General features: G+C 37.3%; 1 protein-coding gene and 1 long non-coding RNA gene across 17 annotated transcripts in view; one reads left to right on the forward strand and one right to left on the reverse strand.

The window, feature by feature from the left end:
* Pkp4 (plakophilin 4) overlaps window positions 1-21,866 on the reverse strand; it is a 239,319-nt gene that overhangs the window by 112,143 nt on the left and 105,310 nt on the right. The gene's annotated exons all lie outside the window — the stretch shown is intronic.
* Window positions 347-21,274, forward strand: LOC125350647. Its single transcript, XR_007210783.1, has 3 exons — window positions 347-560; window positions 18,502-18,508; window positions 21,263-21,274. It is a non-coding gene; the product is annotated as an uncharacterized LOC125350647 (long non-coding RNA).

Below are 21,866 nucleotides of genomic sequence, written 5' to 3' on the forward strand. Positions count from 1 at the left end.
AAAGAAAATTTTTTCTAGGAAAAAAGGGTGCCAGATTTGACTACATATTATTTTAGCTTTACAGAATACTTGTCTGAAAGAATGTTTAAATTAGCACACTAAGATTTTTCCCTTTTGCATATAGTACATGCTCAAGATCTGATTTCATTTTCTTATGATTTAATGTCAAATGTCTCACTTTCTCTTTCTGTTAAGTCATAATAATAATATTACTGGGTACCACCACTAAGTCAATGCTGACTGTGGGTAAAATTCTCTCCATATTTATTCTTAAAGACCTTAAAAAGCACAGGCCAGTTTGGGGCTTAGCAATTGAGAACTAAAATAAATAAAGAACATGTTCAAGGTTACACAATCAGGAAAAGAAGGACTAAATTCTTGTTTTAATACATAAAGCTCAAAATTAAGGTTGTTTAACTTTCTATTCCTGAGGACCATATTTAAAACCCAAATAGACAATTATGTCAAAATCTTCCCAAATCAAATGAACCTTAGAATTTGGTAGAAGCAGATACAAATACACACAGAAACTTACTAAGAAAAAAAGTGCAATTGGCTGTGTGGCACATGCCTATGATCATAGCTGAGATCTCTCTGAGGATCACAGTTGAAAGCCAGCATTGGAACCAAAGTTTGTGAGATTTGCATTTCCGATTAACCACCAAAAAAGCTGGAAGTAGAAATGTGGCTCAAGTGGTAGAACACCAGCCTTCAGCAAAAATGCTAAGGGACAGAGCCTATGCCCTGAGTTCAAGCCCTAGTGAATGTGCACACACACAGACATACAGATACACAGACATACATAGACACACAGACTGAATTTAATGGGAAAAGAAATGCTAGTTTATTTAGAGAAAAGAAACCTTACTACTTTGAACCATACACATGCATGTGTGGGCACATGTATGTGAAAGTTTATAGAAAATAAAGATTTAAATATCTATATAAGCAAGTCACCTAAGATGAAGTATAAATGCTAATTAAAAACTGGGGGTAAGGGGTCAAAATTACTAGCAAGCAGAAAGAAATGAGATAATATAGCACCATTTTTCATCATATTGGCAAACATTTTAAAAACCAGGCACTATTTGAATGTACTGATGCCAAAGTGTGATTTATTATAATGCTCTGGAAAGTTGGTTATATCTATTAAAATTAAAAAATCATACTCACTATGTATTCCTTACCTTGTAATCCTTCTTTCAAATATCTAGTCTGAGAGATAAAAGCAACTGTATATGTAAGATATTCATTGAAGTAGCACTAGAAATAATTTGAGTGTCTATTCATATGGCAGTATTCTGAAGGGGAATAGGTACACTGGCAGCAAGCCATGTAAACATTGGAAAGAATGTTGCTTGAAGATGACCATTTTATATGGTCATTAACAGATTAGCAAGATCTGAAATGTAAGAGGATACAGTTGAGAAAGGGATGAAGAGGTTGTTTACATTTTACATCATACTTGTTTTTCTTGAGACAAATAGTAGGTGATTTCTTTAAAATCTTATTCAGAATTAAAGAGGAAAGCAATGAATGAAAGGGATTTTTTAAAAAGTATTATTTATATTTACCAGGATAGATCCTGTTTGGAAGCAAAGCTCAATTCCTGGAAAAAAAAAAAAAAAAAAAAGGTGGGGGGGGTGGGGAGGAAGGGACTGAGACCAAAAAAAAAAAAAAAAAGGATATTTTGTTTCAATAAAGTTACTAAAATATTTCAGTGGAGTTATCATAATGTTCTAATAACCTGTAAAGGTTACTAGCTGTTAGTTTAAAACCTAGTACTTGTCAGATAGTAAAATATAGTACATTGAGAAGAGCATGAAGAAATAAGATAGATGAAGAGATGTTTACTCCTTTAAGATTGCAATAAGACACCAATTTTCCACTACCCATATGCTTCAATTTTAATCTATTAAAAAAGAATGTTTTAAAAATCAATCTTCAAAAGAACATGAAATATGATAATAGCACTAAATATCTGATTTACAAATCCATGATGTATGAAAAACTGATCGATACCACTGCACTCATTTCTCCTGGAAATCCATCTAATGATTCAATAAAGAATTGGTATCTTTAGAAAGATGATTCCTGGCTCACTCTTTTAATTTTTTTTAGTGGTACTGGGCTTGAACTCAAGGTGTTTTCTAGTAGGCCCTTTACCATTTGAGCCATGTTTCTAGCTGTTTTGTTTTTGCTCAGTTATCTTTGAGATATGGATTTTTTCCCCCCTGAGGCCAGCCTAGACAGTGAATTTTTTATTTGTGATTCCTGAAGTAAGATGACAGGTTCCTATCACCACATCCAGTCTTTGCCATTGATTTTGGGACTTGTGCATGTTTTTGCACTGGCTGCCCAAGAATCACAATCTCAGCCTCCTACACAGCTGAGGAGGCATGCTGCTGCACCCACCCTACTGTCTGTTATGGGGTCTCACAAATTTTTTACCCAGGCTTGCCATGAACCATAGTCTTCCTCATTTAAGCTTCATGGGAAGCTAGGATTATAGACATAAGGCACTGAACAAGGATGGCTGACTCTTCAGTTGCAATTACTCTTCTTTCATAAACTTCTTTCAAAACTAGTAAGAAAAAAAGTTCAGCCATGCCTATAAATAAAATATACATAATTTTTCTTACAAATTCTATTTATCAATACACTGAAAGCAAAAGATGTAAAAGGACCTATTGAACCTTAAGTTTAAAACATGACAGGGCTAAATCACTTAATCAAGTGGGACAATCAAGTGGTAAATGGGTAATATTAGCCATTTAACATTATTGGTAATACAGATATTAGTCATTCAATCGTGATGATCATTTTGGTTAGGCATTTAAAGTAGGCATGATTTCTTAAAGCAATACTTGTCAAGACTGTTAACAACTTCACAAAAGTTAGCAGAAAGGTCTTATCTATAAGGATCAAACCAGTCAAACAGCTTCTCACTCTATAACTTAAAAGACTGGTTTGATTACATATTCATACATGCATAAATTTGACTGTGCTGGACAGGAAAAAGGAAGAAGTGAGGGAGGAGGAGAGGGAGAGAGAGGGGGCGAGGGAGAGAAGGAGAGAGGGAAAGAGGTCGAAGGAGGAAACAAAGAGACACATGTGCATGTGGACTCTGGAGCAGTGTGGTCTAAAGCTGATGGTGTTCTAAGCTGAAGCGATTTCTCCTGAGATAGCAGAGAATTGAATCACAACATTATGACTGAAGGATGAAAACCTGTCTGTGTTTCAAGATGCCAAGTCAAAGTAGGCACCTAGCATGAAAGCTGAGGAGGGTGATAGACTACATGGCTTGAAATCTGCCTTATAAGTTGTGGGACCACCAAAAGACATAAGGTATGTGAAATCTTTCCTAGACTTTCAAGTTCAACCCACAGTTCCTAATCATAGATTTTTGTCTTGATGTCCTAGAGCAGGGATTGGGGAAGCTTTTCCATAAAAGGCCAGCCAGTAAGTAATTTTTGGCTTTGAGCCAGAAAGTCTCTGTCGCCATTGTTTGCTTTACCCTGCCTGCGAAAGTAGAAATAGGCAGGTCATATAAATGAATGTGGCTGTATTCCAATAAGATGTTATTTATGGGTACTGAAATTTGAATGCCATCTAATCTTCTGGTGTCACCATTCATTTTCTTTTGATTATTTTTCAACTATTTTTCACATGCAGCTTGGAAAGCAAGACTGAACTGGAATCACACCTAATTTTATGGTCACCAAACAGTCCTTTCCTTTTGATTATTTTTTCAACTATAAAAAAATCTATCACCAAATATTCATTTTCTGTTGATTATTTTTCAACTATAAAGAATCTATAATATTCTCTGCATGCACCTTGTAAAACAACAGGTGGGAGACCAGATTTGGTCTGTGGTCCGTCGTTTCCAAGTGCTATTCTAAAGTTGAAAATTCTAACACTTACAAGCATATAATTTAAAATAGATTGGAACAAAGAATGGAAAGATTTGCTTCTTTCTGAATCCAGGCTGTCACCCACTGGCTGTATAATAATGGACAAGTCACTTTTCACATCTATAAATCCAGGTTTAGCTATCTGTAAAATGAGGACAGCACCAAAAATGAAGTTAGTTTGAAGTCTATGAGAAAAATGTTACAATGCTGTGTAAATTCTAAACATGTTTTAAAAGAGGCTTTTAGAAGGTTAAAAAAAGTTAATTTTTGAAATATTTTACTTTAGCTTGGTGCTGGTGGTACAAACCTGTAATCCTAGCTATTCAGGATGCTGAGATTGGAGGGTTATGATTCAAAGCCAGCCCAGGGGGACAAACCCAAGATATTCTTATCTCCAATTAATCATCAAAAAGCTGGGAATGGAGTGTGGCTCAAATGGCAGAGAGCCAGCCTTGAATGAAAAAGTTAAGCGCTCTCTCTCTCTCTCTCTCTCTCTCTCTCTCACACACACTCACACACACACACACACACACACACACACACACACACTTAAGAGGTTCACTTGCCAAAAATTTGGGGGCTCAAAAAAAATCCTAATTTGTCTTATGGATGTCTTCCACTATATTTAGTAAGGATTCCACTTTTACTAAGTTTAACATTGAACACTGTTATTAACTATGCAGCTAACAACTTACTGCTTTCAACTTATCATATTTTGTTCTCTTGTCTTATGAAGAAGATGACATTTTATCATGAAATCATAGAAAGTAGTAGCTGATTGTCCCATATTCCTTTGAGGGGTTTGGTGGACGATCCTTCAAAAACTACTTTTGGCTGCCACAGGTGCAGGAAAATCCACCTCTGCTACCTTGGTGTTCTCTTTACACATTTCCATATTCATCTCAATAATCACTCCACTCTCTTGAGAGTGCCCCAGTCTCCTATTATGTTTATTTCAGTTCTCTCTCCCCAGACACACTTCTTGTGGCTCTTGATTTACTTAGGTCTCATTTTACCTTCACCTCTTTGTTCTGTCTGTTACTATAAACTCTTCACCAAGTATTCTGGCCAAGGTCATCACTGACCTGTGTCTTGATGGAGAAATTGAATGTGCCCTTTAAGGTCTACATCTACCTTGACCTTCTGCATCCTCTAGCATCACTGACTTCTTACTTTTTGACATTTCTCCTTCCCCGTTCACTGCCCCTGGGTGGTTGTTTGTGGGGTTTTTTGGCCCACTCTCCTCCAAAACTAATATTTTTCTCCAGTTACACTTTCCTTCATAGGATATTTCTTTCCTATCTTTTGTAAGACTGGTTTTTCTAGTCCTCTACTCACTGCACAAACTTCTTATAGATGATTTCATCAACAGCAATAGCTGACATTGACTAAGCATGTACTCTGTACCACTTCATATTTTAAGCTTTTAAATCTCAATGAGTAAGGCATTGGCCTCTCACTAACTGTGCTTATGAGGCAGTGATGGTTCCCTTGATTATTTAGAAGAGATGGAGGCACTGGAGGTTAACTTATGCCTGGCACACAGGGACAAAGTAGGTCCAGCATCCCTTACTAAGGCTCACCTATATTTTTCATGTCTGCTGCTCCTATAGCTTCAAGTCATGGCTGTGAACCTTACATCAACAACATTAGTACAGATCTTCTATTTTTTAAGTCTTTTTGAGGATGATCAGCCATCCCACGGCAAAACAAAACAAAACAAAACAAACCCACCTGAATAAAACGTATTAATGTATTCTCTCATCTGTCACCAGCTGCCTCCTACAAAATCAAGCTAAGTCCATCTGAACATATTCTAAACACAAAGGCCCATCTTGTCCTATGGCCCACCATCCTTGAATCTAACTCAGAATCTTCAATTTAACTATACAGTTGTGACATAAAAAAAGGTATATTAGGATGGAAAACATTTAAATTATACTTTTATGCATGTTGCAATATCAAATGGTAGGTAAAAATAATGATTTGGCAAATTCTGGCATTTTCTTACCAGTGCACAAGTTAATCTGAACAACACATTATATTAAAATGGCACACATGTGTCTGGACTTAACAATGGCAGAAGTTCCATTAAGTGGCTGTTTGGTGGATCTCAGACTCCTTAGGGAATTATAGAATTCCTTAGATATTTTCTGGCTTATTATCACACCTCATTCATAAGGCCAAACACACAAACACACACACACACACACACACACACACACACACACACACACACTTAAACATTGGCCTGTGTTTTGAATCAATCTAGATTTAAAGAAGCTCCATCTAAAGTTCCATTTAACGAATTACAATAAACACAGTATTTTTTTCCCTATTTGGTTTTTAATGATGAGCCATTCACTGTAGTAATGCTTCCATATGTTTAACATAGTGAGCAACATAAGTTGAAAGCATTTTGTTCAACTATTTAAAGTTAATAAATAAAAAACAAAAACAAATGGTGAGTATAAGTTATACTCAATGAATGACTTCTATTTACAAAGTTCTAATTGAATTTCTACAACTTCCCAAGAGAAACATATTGTTCTTATTTTAGAGAGGGTTCCACACCCTGTAAAAGCAGAACAGGGACCTAAAGGCAGAGATGCGATTCCAGAGCTCCTTATTACTTTCAGCCTTACATCCTGAGCTCAGATTATGGCAATAAAATTATTCCAAGGGGTTAGAGTGGAAGGTAATTATTTCTTAAGAACAGCACAAGCCTAAGTAATACATCAAAAGTTTATGACCTGCTTATTTTACTCTGACTTGATCACATTCTTCAATTTAATCATTGTTACTCACAAGTCTTTGACATTATCTGAGCATGACAGAATACAAAACAGTGATGGTCAGAACTATATAGTTTCCAAAGATGCAGTGACACAGCTATGGATGTAAAGAGTCTAGTTTGCAAATGTTCAGGAATGGTCTTCTCCATAATTTCCGATTAGTGCCTTTTAAAACACCCAACTCACTTTCTAGAAAGATGGACTACTTTCACAGGATTTTTACTCTCTTGGCATCACAAATAAGAATTGTTAAGTACAAGTCAAAAATGGAAGAGTGTTATCTTGCTTCATTTAGCTATCTCTACTTTCCATTCTGAATTTTCTATGAGTTCTGTTTTGAAGCTCATTATTGTCAATATATCTGATTGAGAAAGAAGCTAAACAAGTCCCAGGTGAGACTGTACCATAGCAACAGGCTTGCCATGAATTCTTGCGGGAGAATTTCAGATGTATTTGATTGCCTATTCACACTCTTGATTACAACACACCAAGCTTTTAAACTAAATTGTAAGCCATTAGTGTATTGAAGAAACTTAAAAAAAATTACTCTGTGTGAAGATATTTTTCACACGTACATCACATCCACATTGATTGTTTGTAGCCCTCCTTCACTTTCATTTAGAAAGCAAGGGAAACATCTTTCAACTATTGCAGAACTTAACAATGTCACAGGACTGTAATGTGATAAATAAGACATTATGCTTTATGATTGGAAAATATTACATTTCAGTTCAAATGTTTCTTTAATCTTCTATTTTAATTATGAGAGTATAAATGTCCTCTTCTTAGGACTTGATCAGGAGCTTAAAAGTATCTTGAGTTAGATCAACATTGCCAAAATGAGCTATAGAAAAATCCAAAGTGAGTCTCACACCGTGAAATTCTCTCCATAGGAATGGTAGGTATATAGAGAATGGAGTCTACCATTTCTGCGATGATCAGATTGCAGCCAGAGAGGACAGGTGGCAGGGGCATAATCTATCATAATCATAAGAAATAAACTGAACATATTTCCAGGTAAGTATGGATTATTACATCTTCATTTAACCTGCATTTTCTACACTTGGCTATGAGTTGTGCTGGAGCAGAGTAAAACATTTTAGAAAGGCTTAGATCAAAGGACAGAGAAGTATTTAGGTAAAGTTAATATATTTCCAGTTATTTATGCTAATAAAGATGTCCACTGGTGTGAATCTAAACCAAATTATATTTGGATTTGCAATGCTTGACATAATGTTTCTGTAGTAGATTTGCCTTTCTAATTACATTGTGCTTTGTTATTAAAGTCAGTTTATGCTTCTTTGATACAAATCTGCTGCATATGAAGGTGGGAATCCTGAAAGCTGCTGGGCAGAAGCACAAATTCACCCAATTGATTCCTGAGAAGAAAAAAATGGATGGAGCAATCTCAAACTTCCATCACTTTATAGACACTCAAATTTTACATAAAATTCACAAGGGTCCCTAATTAATATTGATCATTTTTGCTGATGTTGGAGCTGGCCTTCTTAGAAGCATAGGAAGTTTCCTGAAGTACCTAGAACACAATAGAAGTATATATGTGCTTATGTTTAATTAAACATTGTTTTTAAAAGAGACAATTCGCTTGAGACTGATTAGGCCATTCAGGACATGTTACTGTATCCTGGAATACCATAGAATACATGGAGTACAATACTATGGAATCATGCAATGTTGCAAGTACTATTTGGTGCATACTTGTTTTGACCATTTAGCATAATCACATCACTCTCCTATGTGGGACATTCTCAGTTTTCTCTGGAAAAACCTATCTTCCCTATTCTTGGACCAGTAGAGTGACTCAGAATATGCGAGTGACGGCTAGACAGAGAGAAGACACCGAGAGAGAGAGAGAGGGGAGGATAGGAGTCAAACTGGCCAGAGGATAAAAGGAGCATATCTTCTTAACAACAAATCTCCTAATCTCAGTGTATTCTGACAATTGGATGGGTTGAGAACCTCACATATCATCAAGTTGTGCATTTGCTCTTGAATTTTACTCTAAGCAGCATGAAGAAAAGCAAGCCCACACCTTCAGTATTTGGTCTGGAACTTTGCTTAGCTAATATCCAGTTCTATTTCTCACAGAGCTCCCATACAAGTGTGAAAGACAAGTCAGCTACGTTTTACCCAATAATACTATTAAAATGGCTTTCTTTCCTCTGGTTGTTAAGGGAGTAAGGGTCTTGTGCTTACTAGGCAGACACTACCACTTGAGCTATGGCCCCAGCTCTCTTCCAGTTTCTGTATTCTCACTAACATTCACATTTCTACCAGCATTTTATTTAAAACAAGGTAGAGTTTATCATGCCCCTTACATTTTTCCAGTTTCTACCTATACTCCGATTCCAAAGCCAATTTCATTTTTAAGTATTTGTCCCAGCAGCACAACACTTCCTGGTGAAAACATTTGACATTTTTCTCTTTTGGCAACTATAACAAATTACTGAAAAAAAAATCTGATGGATAGAAAATAAAATCTTATTCCCTCAGTGTTCTAGAGATGAGAAATCTGGGATCAATTACAATGGGCCAAAACCAAAGTGTAAACTGGACATTCCTCCATAGGTACTTAAGGGAAAATAATCTCTTTGCTCCTGATAGGTTCTGGTGACTGCTAGTATCTCAGACTTCCCGCCACATCACTCCAGTCTTTGGCTCCCCTTTCACATTACCTTCTCTCTTCCTGTGTTACAAATCCTCCTGTATTCCTATCATATATGGCCCCTTGTGATGGCATTTTGATCTTACCCACACAATCCAAGATAATCTTCCATCTCAAAGTCCTTAATTTACATCCTTAAAGACCTCTTCGATAACATTTATAAGCTCTAGGCATTGAAATCTTGTGTCTTTGTATAAGACCATTCTCTTGTTTATTTACTGATAGTACAGAGGTACAGTATATTAATTTACTATAAACAAATGTTGGTGAGTCTTGTTCAAAGTGACCACTTATTAGTGAATATTGCAATAAATATTACAAGATTTCTGAAGTTATGTTAATGTTAAATATTTATTTTTTCATTTGCAAATAAGTGTAATTAACTCTGAAAACAATATTAAGATGTGGCCGATATGACATTAAGTAGTAAACACTGGTAAATTAGCAAATAGAAGTAGTCAGACTTAAAATATTTTTTCAGAAAACATTTTTAAAAGATCATAGAAACAGGTGTAGGTTTTCGACTTGTGCATATGTGTACACTAGGGCTTGAACCAGGACCTCTTGCTTGTTTGGCTGGCGCTCTACCACATGAGCTATGCCTCTAGCCTAACTTCTTGCTGGTTATTTTGGAAATGGAGTTTTGCCAACTTTTGTGTCTGGGCTGGCTTTGAACCTTGGTTCATTGCCTTGGTCTCAGCCAGTAGCAAGGATTACAGGTTTCAGAAAGCATTGTTCACTGGAATAGGCATCCTGTTGTTTGGTTAAATTACTATTACACTTTCATTGTTTGTGGTTAAGGAAGCATAAGGTAGTCAGACTGCAAAAGGGAGAATATTGGCTGATATAGCTAAGTCTGATATAGCTGTCTATAGCTAAGTCCCTGCAAATACATTCAATGATCCTAGGAAGTGGCAATGAGACTGATAGATGGATGAATCCTATTGGCATACTACATGAAGGAAAGCAAGACATAGAAGGGCACTGGTTATGCTAAACAAATGAATGCCATTTTGGTAATAACCTACAAGGAAATACTAAGGTTCTCTATAGCTGCAAAGACTAAAGAAAAACATGCCTTTGCTAATAGCTTTTAAACGTCACCAGACAGCACAGGCTAAATGGAAATCTTACCAAGAAAACTGTTCTTTCCCATTTAAATCTTGAGAAAAGAAAGTTACATTGAAGAATGATCAATATTTAATATTAAAAATAATAGCGGGCTGGCAATATGGCCTAGTGGCAAGAGTGCTTGCCTCATAAAAATAATAGCAACTAAATAACTGGATTTGTAATTTGTAGTCACAGTGTCATATAAAAAGTATTAATAAGCAACAAAACAAGCTAATCCTTTTTTTCTTCTTCTGTTATTGCACCTCCAGAAGGCCCAGTGGTCCGGCCTGTGTGCTTTTAAGCTGTTCATCAAAAACATTCATTTTGCATACATATAACACCAAAATAACAAATCTTAAGCACCTAAAAATGGTCAGTCCTTCATAAAATCCAATCACAAACATAAATGACAAGAATAGTTTTCAACAGCATCTCCCTAACAAAGTTGCATGAATTTTCCAATGAGACTGAGAGAAAAACTTCAAATTGGAAAGTTTGGGAACTTTTCAGTGAAAGACTTATCCTGAAAAATAGCCTTAGCCTTAAATGTTCTCTGTGTTGATTGTGGTACTTACATGACTGTATTCATGTATCAAAACTAACAGAACTATATGTCTGCAGAGTAAATTTTACTGTATGTAAATTATAACTCAGTGAAATTATCTGATAAACACGAAACACATATCTCCATTTTCTTTTTATGAAGTTGCAACATTTTAATCTACAGGTATAATTTTGACAATACTATTATAAATTTAATTATCAATCCTTTATGCATATTACAATTGATTATTACATTTGAGGCAGCTAATAGATTGCTTTAACTTCTCTTTGACAGATTTTTTTTTTCCTTGAGCAATAACATACATTTACTGTTTTTGCTTAGGGTAGAGCCACAGAATCATCCAGTGGTTCCAACCTGTAACCTTAGCTAATCAAGATGCTGAGATCTGAAAATCCACATTTGAAGCCAACCAAACCAGCCAGCCCAGAAACAAATCAGTGAGCCTCTTATCTCCAATTAATCAGCAAAAGAAGTCAGAAGTGAAAGTGTAGCTCAAATGGTAGAGTGATAGCCATGAGCAAAAAGCCAAGTGACAGTGTAAAAGAATTCAAGCCCAATTGCCAGCACTAAAATAACAATAAAATACAATAAAATGGAATAAAATCAAAAATTTTAAAGCCATAAGAGAGTGAAGTCTTGATCCTTATGTTTCCTTTCTTCTCCATGATGTTGGGCAGTACCATTACCACTAGTGACAAGGTAAAATACTTACATTAGGTTGAATTTTTTTTTAATGATTTTAAAACCACAATCATACATTTCTAAGGAATGATCTTAACTGTATTTTACAACTTCAGTATCCTGTGAGTTCGTAAAATGTGAGCAGTAATATAGAGAAAACACATTCTAGCTTAACACTTGTATCAATAATGTGAAAATATAAGTACAAAATCAAAGAAACTTGAACAAATCTTTTGTTAGTGCAAAATATGAATGTTGATATAATGGCAAAATTTTCTATCTGGCTAGCATAAAAAATGATTAAAATGCTGACTTATGTAGTTAAAGCAGTCTCTATATTCATTAACATATTACCAACTAGTTAGGGGGCAAGGAGCAGAATCTGTCTCTTTCTGAACAAATTCTTGTTTTCAAAATGAATTTTATAGGCAAAGAAAACATTTTTTAGCTATATAAAGCTACAAGGTATTTGAGGAAGTACTGGGGTGTTTTATTAACCCCTTTGATGTCAGGCCAAGCAGAGATGGAGGTGACAAGAGACAAAGGAAGCTGACCCATGAACTCACTTTGAGGGATACTCATGTTCTTCCTATACAGGAAGGCCATCAGAAGAATGAACCCAACCCAGTAAGGTCCTTTACGGAAAAAATCTGGGCACTAGTGGTCCATGCCTATAATCCTAGCTACTTGTAAAGCTGAAGATGGAAGAATTGTAGTTCAAAGCCAGCTTGAGTAGAAAAATCCAGGAAACTCAATCTCTATAATGGGAAGCTAGCAGACTGAGGAGAGGCAAAACCCTATTTCAAAAATAATGTGGGGAGAGGGACATTACTGACTACAGAATGGCTCAAATGGTAGGGAGCCAGCCTACCAAGTGTGAGAACCTGAGCACAAACTCTAGTACCTAAAACATGCTCAAACAAACAAACAAACCCTAAAACAAAACAAACCTCTACCAAGAGGAAGCAGGACCACCTGTGAAAACATTAGGTCTGATTTGTCCATCAACCAACCACTGACCTCTAAAACTTACAGGAAAATGATAAGTAGATGAGTGAGTGAAGAGCAAGGGTTAATCTTCTTTTGTCAAGACTCATCTATGTGCACTTACAAGAGGTATTATAATTAAAACACAATGGTGAAGTCCCTAATTTAATCATATTTGTAGATGTTCATAAAAACACCAAACCAAATGGCTGAACTCTGTACAATGAAGGGAAAGATGAGCCAATGAGAGGGAGGATAAAATATGGATAACTTGAAAAGGACAGTGGCACTTAAATACCTAAGGGCCAGGTCTGCCCCAGTGTTGAAGGGAGACCCCTCTCAAAAAATAACAAGCAGAAAATAGTGGTAAGAGTGCCTATCTAGCAACACAAGAACTACAGTGATAACTCCAGCACAGCCAATCAATCAATCATTTAAAAAGCAGAGGACAGACTCTGAAACTGCACCAGTGTGCTCACTGTCCCATCTCTAGAGTTGGGTTACTGATCACTCAGGAGCGAATGTACTGATTGTCGAGTTGGAGATGCCTGGACCTAGGAAGGCAGCAATGCAAGAAGACACGGAGACAAGAATGTTGCAGATGCTTTTTAAAACAAGTGAAAACAATATGAGAGATCAAGTGTTTGAGACAGTCTTTGTACATGAAGAAAATGGAACTCAAAGTGAAAAATTCCTCACGCATATCTGACTGGTATCCAGAAGGACTTTGGGGAAGAAGTTGGGTGAAAACGGGAGGTATGACTCCCCTGCCTGTTCCTTCATTGCCCAGCCTGCCACTCCCCACTCCTACAACACAGAAACACCAGAAACCCATAAAAACCGCCTCCAGAAAGATGAAGGCACGCAGAGTGGGAAAACTTCCCAGAATCACAATGACGTCCAAATCTATGTGAAAATTGACCCGGGTGGAAAGGCACGTGGTTCTGAGCAACCTGGAAAAGACTCTCCCTCTCATTCCACAAGCACATCTGCTCACAGAAGGACCAGCACGGGCCCCAAACCATATATGTGCAAGAAGTGTGGAAAATCCTTCTCATTCTTGAGTAGCATCCAGCGACACATCAGGGCCCACACCAGAGAGAAGCCCTATGGGTGTGAGCAGTAAAGGAAAGCCTTCAGCTACCTGACTAACTTCCAGCAACACAAACAAACTCACACTGGCAAGAAACCTTACGTGTGCAATCAGTATGGAAAAGCCTTTGCCTTCTACAACTCCTATCAGCAGCACAACCAGACTCACACTGGAGAGACACTACGTGTGTAAGATGTGCGGGAAGGAGTTCACCAGCTGTATGTCCCTGCGCTACCATGAAAGTGTCCACACAGGAAAGAAACCCTATGTGTGCAAGCAGTGTGGGAAAGCCTTTCCCTGCACCAGCTCCATCCGCAGGCACAGCATGATTCACATTGGCGGGAAGCCCTTCCTGTGTAAACACTGTGGGAAAGGCTTCATCTCCTCCAGTTCCTCCCGCATCCACAAGCGCATTCACACGGGCGAGAAGCCATTCATGTGCAAGCAGTGTGGCAAAACTTTTGTGGGTCATCACTCTCTTAAGTGTCAAGAGAGTATCCACACGGGGGACAAACCCTATGTGTGTGAGCAGTGTGGCAAAGCCTTTTCTTCCCTGAGCAATTTTCGAAGACACAAGCAGATTCACACGGGCGGGAAGCCCTATGTGTGCAAGCAGTGTGGGAAATCGTACCCCTATAATGGTTCCCACCAGAGGCATGAAAAGAGCCACACATGAGAGAAATCCACAGAGGAGGATGCATGAACCGCCATGTGTAATAGTATGAGATGCTCAACATGAAGAATGAGCCCAGGGGACTGGGGACATGGCTCATGTGGTAGAGAACATCAGCCTACCAAATCCCAGGGGGGGGAAATGGCCCAGAGCTGGGGACAGGTGGCTCACGCCTGTCATCCTAGTTACTCAGGAGGCTGAGATCTGAGCCTCTTTGTGCTCAAAGGCTGGTGCTCTACCACTTGAGCCACAGCACCACTTCTGGTTTTAGAGTGGTTAATTGGAGATAAGAGTCTCAATGGGGACTTTTATTTTCTGCCTGGGCTGGCTATGGACAGCAATCCTCAGACCTCAGCCTCTTGAGTAGCCAGGATTACAGACATGAGCCACCAGACTCAGTTATATTATTAAAGCCTTCATTTGTAAAATAATTTGTCCTTCATTCAACATATTAAATGTTATATTGTGCTGATGTAAGGGTCTTCTTTCCTAAAGACCACAAAGTCAAATGAGATGTAATATCAAATGAAATGTAATGAATTATACCAATAAACTTCAAAAAAAAATACCAAAAACCAACCCCCCCCCCCAAAAAAAAAAAAACAGAGGACAAGGTCAGGTATCAATAGCTCATACTTGTAATTCCAGCTACTCAGGAGGCTGAGATCTAAGGATTATGGTTCAAAGCCAGCCTGGGCAGGAATGTTCATGGGACTCTTATCTCCAATAAGTAACCAAAAAGCCAGAAGTGGTTCAAGTGGTAGAGCACTAGCTATGAGAACAAAAGATCAGAGACAGTGCCCAGGCCCTGAGTTCAAGCCCCAGGATTGGCACAAAAAAGAAAAGCACAGTACACTCATTTATAGCTTTATTTGTTTCAGGGATGGAGATCAAACCTACACCTTTGTACATATTAGGTCAAAGTGCTTTATCACTGAGCTACAACCAAAGCCTGCATCTTTTTGTGACACAGGGTCCTGTAAGGTAGCCCAGGCTGGCTTTGGACTTACTATGTAGATGAGGCTTGCCTCAAATTCTGGATACTTCTGCGTCAGCCTCCCAAGCTTATGTAACCATGCCCCAAAAGTTTAGGTGTTGAGGGAATAAAAACACAATTCTATTCTGTCAAATATCTTTGTCAGTATAATACTGGAAACTTAGCATTTATGGGGTTGTATTTTTTTAAAAGAAATTTCTTTAGTGAACACCCAGAAGCCAAATATTAAAATTTCCCAAAAGTTTAAATTTTTACTTATTCATCTATTCTGGGTTTTTATTAGAAAATATTACTGTAGCTGTTCAAATCTTAAAATGCTTCTCAAACACAAGATGTGATTGCTACAACACGGTCCTCAAATTTGTGAGTCAAATATGATTTTATTAAAAACTAGTAATACTGGCTCTTTAGGTCATTTCCATAAAACCATTTCCTATCAAAGCACTCCTAAGAGTCTGAATCCCCGTCTGACATTCAAAAGGCTTTTTATCTGTATGCTACTAGCCTGATTTAATGCTAACCACTTAAGAATGAGTTATGGTTCAAACTAGATAAGTTCAGCTCGAAAGGCCATACTGTGAATGGCCAAGCCATACCACTTGTCACTAAGGACACCACGAAGTCCAGTGCCTCTCCTAATATCACACAGTGTCCAGTGATATACAATAAACACTTAAAGAAAAAAACATAGTCATTTGACTTAATTTGTGCTTTGTGAATCTACCTTGTCTCTTACCTATTCCTTTTGCAAATCTTCAGGCCAAGCTTTGTACTATGTCTCTGTGTAAATCTCCTGCTTTTTACTGTAACCCGTGTCCACCTTGATGCTTCCAAGCTGTTTTCCTAGGTGTACCTTCTATCTTGAGCTCCACTGCTTGAGAGGAAATCTTTTTCTTGGGAGTGAAATCAGCTTGAATTTGACACCTTTCTTGGGCTGCCTACCACTACATTTTTGGCTTATGCTCTGTGCGTTTTCTCGACCATAATTTCACTTTACTTTCCTGTACTCAGAGCAAGTCAACCAATCTTCCAAGTATCTTGTGACTATTTTTAAAAAGAAGCTTCTCAAAGCATCAGGTTAAAGACATAGTTTCTATGGTTTCTTCCACTTGTCTTCTTTATTTTACTTTTTTATTGTTATTATAAAGGTGATATATAGAGGGGTTAGAGTTACATAAACACCTGACAATCTTTATTTCAGCATTTCCTATTTGTACATTCCTCTGAATGCCATGAGAAAACAGTTTTCATAATACTGCAAAAAGAATGAAGCAAAAATAGGAAGAAAAAATTATCTTTAACAGGCTCTGTGGGATTAACAGAAAGGGGGAATAAGAATGAATGTGGTCAGAGTAGTTTATTTGAGAGCATGGAAACAGAACAATGAAACCTGTTAAAACTGTTTTTAGGAAAAGAAGGGGGATAAGCAGGGGCGGGCGGGGAAGGGATGAGGTTGATTTGTGAATGCATGGAAATGTCACAATAAAATTTCCTTCATACAATTAATCTAGGCTAATAAAATAAGAAAAAATTATATTGAAGCAAAAAACTTTAAGACAAAAATAAATTGAGTAAAAGAACTTGCTATGGCATAAGAACCTTACTGGGTTTTCCTTTTTCTTTCTTTTGTGCTACTACTAGAGCTAGTAATTCAGGACCCAAGAGCTGTCCCTTAGTTTTTCCACTCAAGACTGGTGCTCTATCCCTGGAGCCACAGCTCTACTACAAGCTTTTTGCTGGTAACTGGAGATAGAATCCCATGGACTCTTCTGTCGGGGCTGGAGTCAAGCTTCAAACCTCAAACCTCAGCTTCTTGAGTAACTAGGAGCCACTAGTGCTGGCTGGTTTTATTTTAACAGTATTCAAAGTATATTTGGAAGCCAAGTATGGTAATTTGCACTAGTAGTCCCAGCTACTGAAGAGGCTCAAGAGGGAACATCACCTGAGCTCAGAAGTAGAAGACTAGTATAGGCAACATAGCCTGGGCAAATGTGTCTCAAAAACCAAATGAAAATAAGTAAATATACGTTTTATATAGAATTTTCCACTTAAATAAAATTCAATTCAAATGAGTCCTTGGATAGTGACACAAATTCAATATAGTTTAAAATTGGACAGTCAAATGCAGAATTCACATGTCAATATGTATTGCCAGAAGAGCCAATTAAGTAAATATCTATTTAATCTGAGTTTACACTCCATATTTTTTTCAGGATTCAAATCAGCAAGAATAAGTCAGTATCCACCTCAACTCAAAATACATTTCTAATTCTGAAATACTGTCAAAAGTGCTGCATATAAACTTTCCTTGACTGATTATGAGAAACTGAGCATAGAGAGGAAAAACTGAATCTTGAGAATTACATAAAGAATGTAATCACAATTCTCTGCATTTATATAGAGATTTTACCTTCAAAAAACTTTTCCATAATCATTAAACTAAATTAAGCAATGCATTTAAAAAACCATACGAATTTACAATTAGGAAAGAACATATAGTACCAAGTTATAATAGAGCATGACCCTGGGGATAAATGTATAAACATTTGTGCACAAGCACCCCTCCCATACCCCTAAACCTGTGACTGCAATTACTTGCGGATTTGGCTAAAACGTATGAGAATTAATTTTCAGTAAGTATGAAGATTATGAACCGAATACAGATATTACTGGCAAAATTCTAACATGTACAATTGCTCAGACCCCATAATCATCATATATAAAAAGCATTGGCCCATGAGATTTTATTAATGCTCTAGAGTATTTAGCAAGAGCACTTGCCCTCTAGCAGTTTAAGTTTATAACGTAAAAGAACAGACTTACTGATACTTCCAGTTTTAAAACTTTTCTTCACAGCTTTTTTTTTTTCTGACAAAACAATAGGAGACAGTGCTGCTAGTCAGGATGCCAAAAAGAGCAAAAGGACAGGTGAAGGAGCAGAAAGAGGGAGAGTGAGCAGAGCAAGGGGCTAGCTCACAAGGGAAGAGGGTGGAGGCTCTGGGTAAGGAACTTGAGCCCCCAGGAACGTAAGACTTCTCTCTGAGCTAACTGAAACTGATTCGGTGTGATGCCCAAGTGTCATGTGTTTAGAATTTCCAAAACAAATGTCGAAGAACTGGGCTGGGCGTGCTCTTTCATGCTTTGGACCCAAGACTACAAGTGATGAATTTCACAGTATGATTAATTCCAACAGTGTGCACTGATGTATGGAGGGCAGAAACAAATCTAAGCCTTACCAATAACAGGCCGGAAGCAGAGTTTCATTCATTAAGCTCTAGCTTTCTTAAGTCAATTCACTGCTATTGCTGAGATTACAGCTATACATAACCACTTATTTCTATGTAAGCACTTCCTTTTATCATTAGTCACACAAGCTCTTCTACCCCATCAGCAATCAAGTAAGTAGTCCCATTGTCCAACAGTGAAACTAAAGCTTGGAAACATTCTATGGCTGCCATAGAGTTCCAACTAGGAGGTGGTTTTGCTTGAAGCCAGCATGGCACTGGTGATCTCTGCGGTGGTAGGACTATCAGGTGTGCATGGGGTTAATTGCTTATGAATTACTTGACCTCCAGCAGCTAGTAATCCACTTATACCCCAGGCTTCTTGCATCATAAATGAGATAACCCTCATAAATCCTAAACTGCAGAATGATGGTGAAATTAAATGAAGTGCACTTGTCATCATCAGCACTTAAGTGCTCAGTAAACACTACCTACTATGTTAACAACAAAATTCTCCTTGCCATATAGTGCTGATCTCCTAAGTTACTTACGATATTTTGATCAATTGCTTAAAACAAGCAAACAAGCTGTCCTTGATCCTTTGTGGTATTTAATAATTTTTAATTTCTCCATCATTTATAATAAAGATCAATTCCATAGAATTAAAATTTCTGGTTATGCATTTTTTCCTCAAGTGTTAATTTATTCCTAATTTCAAACTACTGATTATACCCTGTGACTGATTAAATAGAATATGGGAAACACATACAGTTTGCATGATGACTGAGATAGTGCCATAAATGTGAGCAGCCCTGTGGAGAAACCTCTGGTTCCCTGGCCCAGTTTCAATTTTTCTGTCAGGTCCCCAGCTGGTGCTACCATTTTTCCTCTTCTACTTTTGATCTACTTTCTCTTCCCTGCCCCTTGGTGTCTCTCCTCTCCCCACTGCTTAACCAAATTATGTACATCTAAAACACATTCACACAACAATGTCTGGTAATTCAATTGTATAATTTTAGCTAATGTGACTATGATTTAGATGGGGACTAACAGGCAAAATAGAAGCTTTGTGGTTATTTGGAGGTATTTTAGTGTAACTTTAGTATATCTGAAAGAGCTGAAGTTGCCAATAGCCCAACTTCTACACCAAGGCACACCCGTGTGTGTATGTACATGAGTGTGCTTCAGTATGGGTGTGTGGGTGCTATATGTGAATGTATTAGGTATTCAGGATGGTTACTATAGTAAAAATATTTTCAATTATTTTTATTTCATAGTTTGGAACACAGAGTGGATTTTATTTTCAAAGTTTACAGATGATTAGGTCAATAAACACCAACCTCTCACATGCCAGGTACTGTAATAGGTATTGAGAATAAAAAATTGAAAAAGACAGATAACTACTTTACTTTCATAGATCAAAATGTTTTACATTCAAAAGGTTTTCTTTCTGTCTTAGAAAGGAGTATTTTAGTTTGGAGTTTTCCTCATGTTCAATTATATACTATAAAAGAAAAAATGTTCAGGCAATAGAGAAACATTTCTTTAACATGAATACAAATGTAACGAGATTCTAAATATTCTAGAAAGAAACGTAATATTACAAAGATAAATTTAATGTTAAAACCTTGTAGTAGTACAGTAGTGTTTTCCAAATGTAGGAACTGATAAGAAATAGTAATAAAACATTTAGGATCTCATAACATTATTAATTACTCATACTGAGGATATTCTGTAATTTTGATTATTTTATTAGGTGGTGTGAACGTAACAGTTCAATACAAAGAGTTTGCTTTTGAAAATTGTTTATGAATTCTAAAAGTTGCTATGTTAAAACTTAAGGGGAAAATGAACTTACAGAAATACTTTAAAATATATTGGGAACACAAAGTAATAAAATCTTATTTTATCCTCCATTGCACTCCTTTCATTAGGGAAACAAAACCATGTTGCAGGAAAAAAAAATCTAAGAAAGTTAATTCTGGTCCTTAATGGGCAGCCATGCAAAATTCATCAACAGATGAGTAAAGTTAAAGGAGGCAGGAGAACAGTGGAGCACCAAGGGTCAGATGGGGCACTCCTCTTCCTAAGTACGTGGTAGCACAAATGCTGGCTGCACCATTTCAGTTGAGCACATGTTGCTTGTCAGTGGAACTACAAGGAAACAGCCTTTTCTAGCCCATGCTCTTCCAAACAAATTTGTATGGGCTCCATGGTTTCCTTTTCCCCACCTGTTCAGCTGAACTGAGAATTGCCCTAAACCCAGAGATGGCAGCAATATAGTAAAGTGCCCTGGCAAGCTTTGTAGCATGCTTCTCTCTGCACTGTTTCATAACAGAGAAATATATTTCCATTTTGCTAAAGCCATGGTATTTGGATGTCTCACTGGTAACAGATGCAAAACCTGAAAACCAATTAACACACAGATTTTTGACAGAACTGTGTTGGTTCCTACCTGCTTTAACATCTGAAACTGCTAACCATGTGCTAATGATGCTCCTTTAAAAAGCATATTAGAAGGAGGGTGTCAGTGGCTCATGCCTGTAATTTTAGCTACTCAGGAGGCTGAGATGTGAGGATCATGGTTCAAAGCCAGCCTGGGTAGAAAGGTCCCTGTAACACTCTTATCTCCGATCAACTATCAAAAAATCGGAAGTGTGGCTCAAAGTGCTAGAGCACTAGTAGCCTTGTGCAAAAGCTCTCAGGGTGAATGCCCAGGCCCCAAGTTCAAGTACCACGACAAAAAAAAAAAAAAAAAAAAAAGGCAGATGGGAAAAAAGGAACCATGGAGGCCATACAAATTCATTTGGTAGAGCATGGGCTAGAAAAGACTGTTTCCTAATAGTTCCATTTGGTGGCACATACCACTGAACTCAGATTTATGGGAGCTGTGTAATAAGAGCCTGTAGGCCAAGTATCTATATAACAATTACAGATTAATTGATTCTTTGTTCCCAGCTACGTGAGAGTCTAAGTCAAGAGGTCTGCAAGTTCGAGGCCACCAGGCAGCTAATCTTCCCCCATTCCCCAAAAAGCCCTCAAATAATCTTAAATTTCTTTTTTTTTTTTAACTTAGTAAGAAAAGTAAGTCAGAAGCTCATGTCTGTAATTTTAACTACTGAGGACGCTAAGATC

Source organism: Perognathus longimembris, chromosome 4 (assembly GCF_023159225.1).
Source record: "Perognathus longimembris pacificus isolate PPM17 chromosome 4, ASM2315922v1, whole genome shotgun sequence".
NCBI lineage: Eukaryota > Metazoa > Chordata > Mammalia > Rodentia > Heteromyidae > Perognathus > Perognathus longimembris.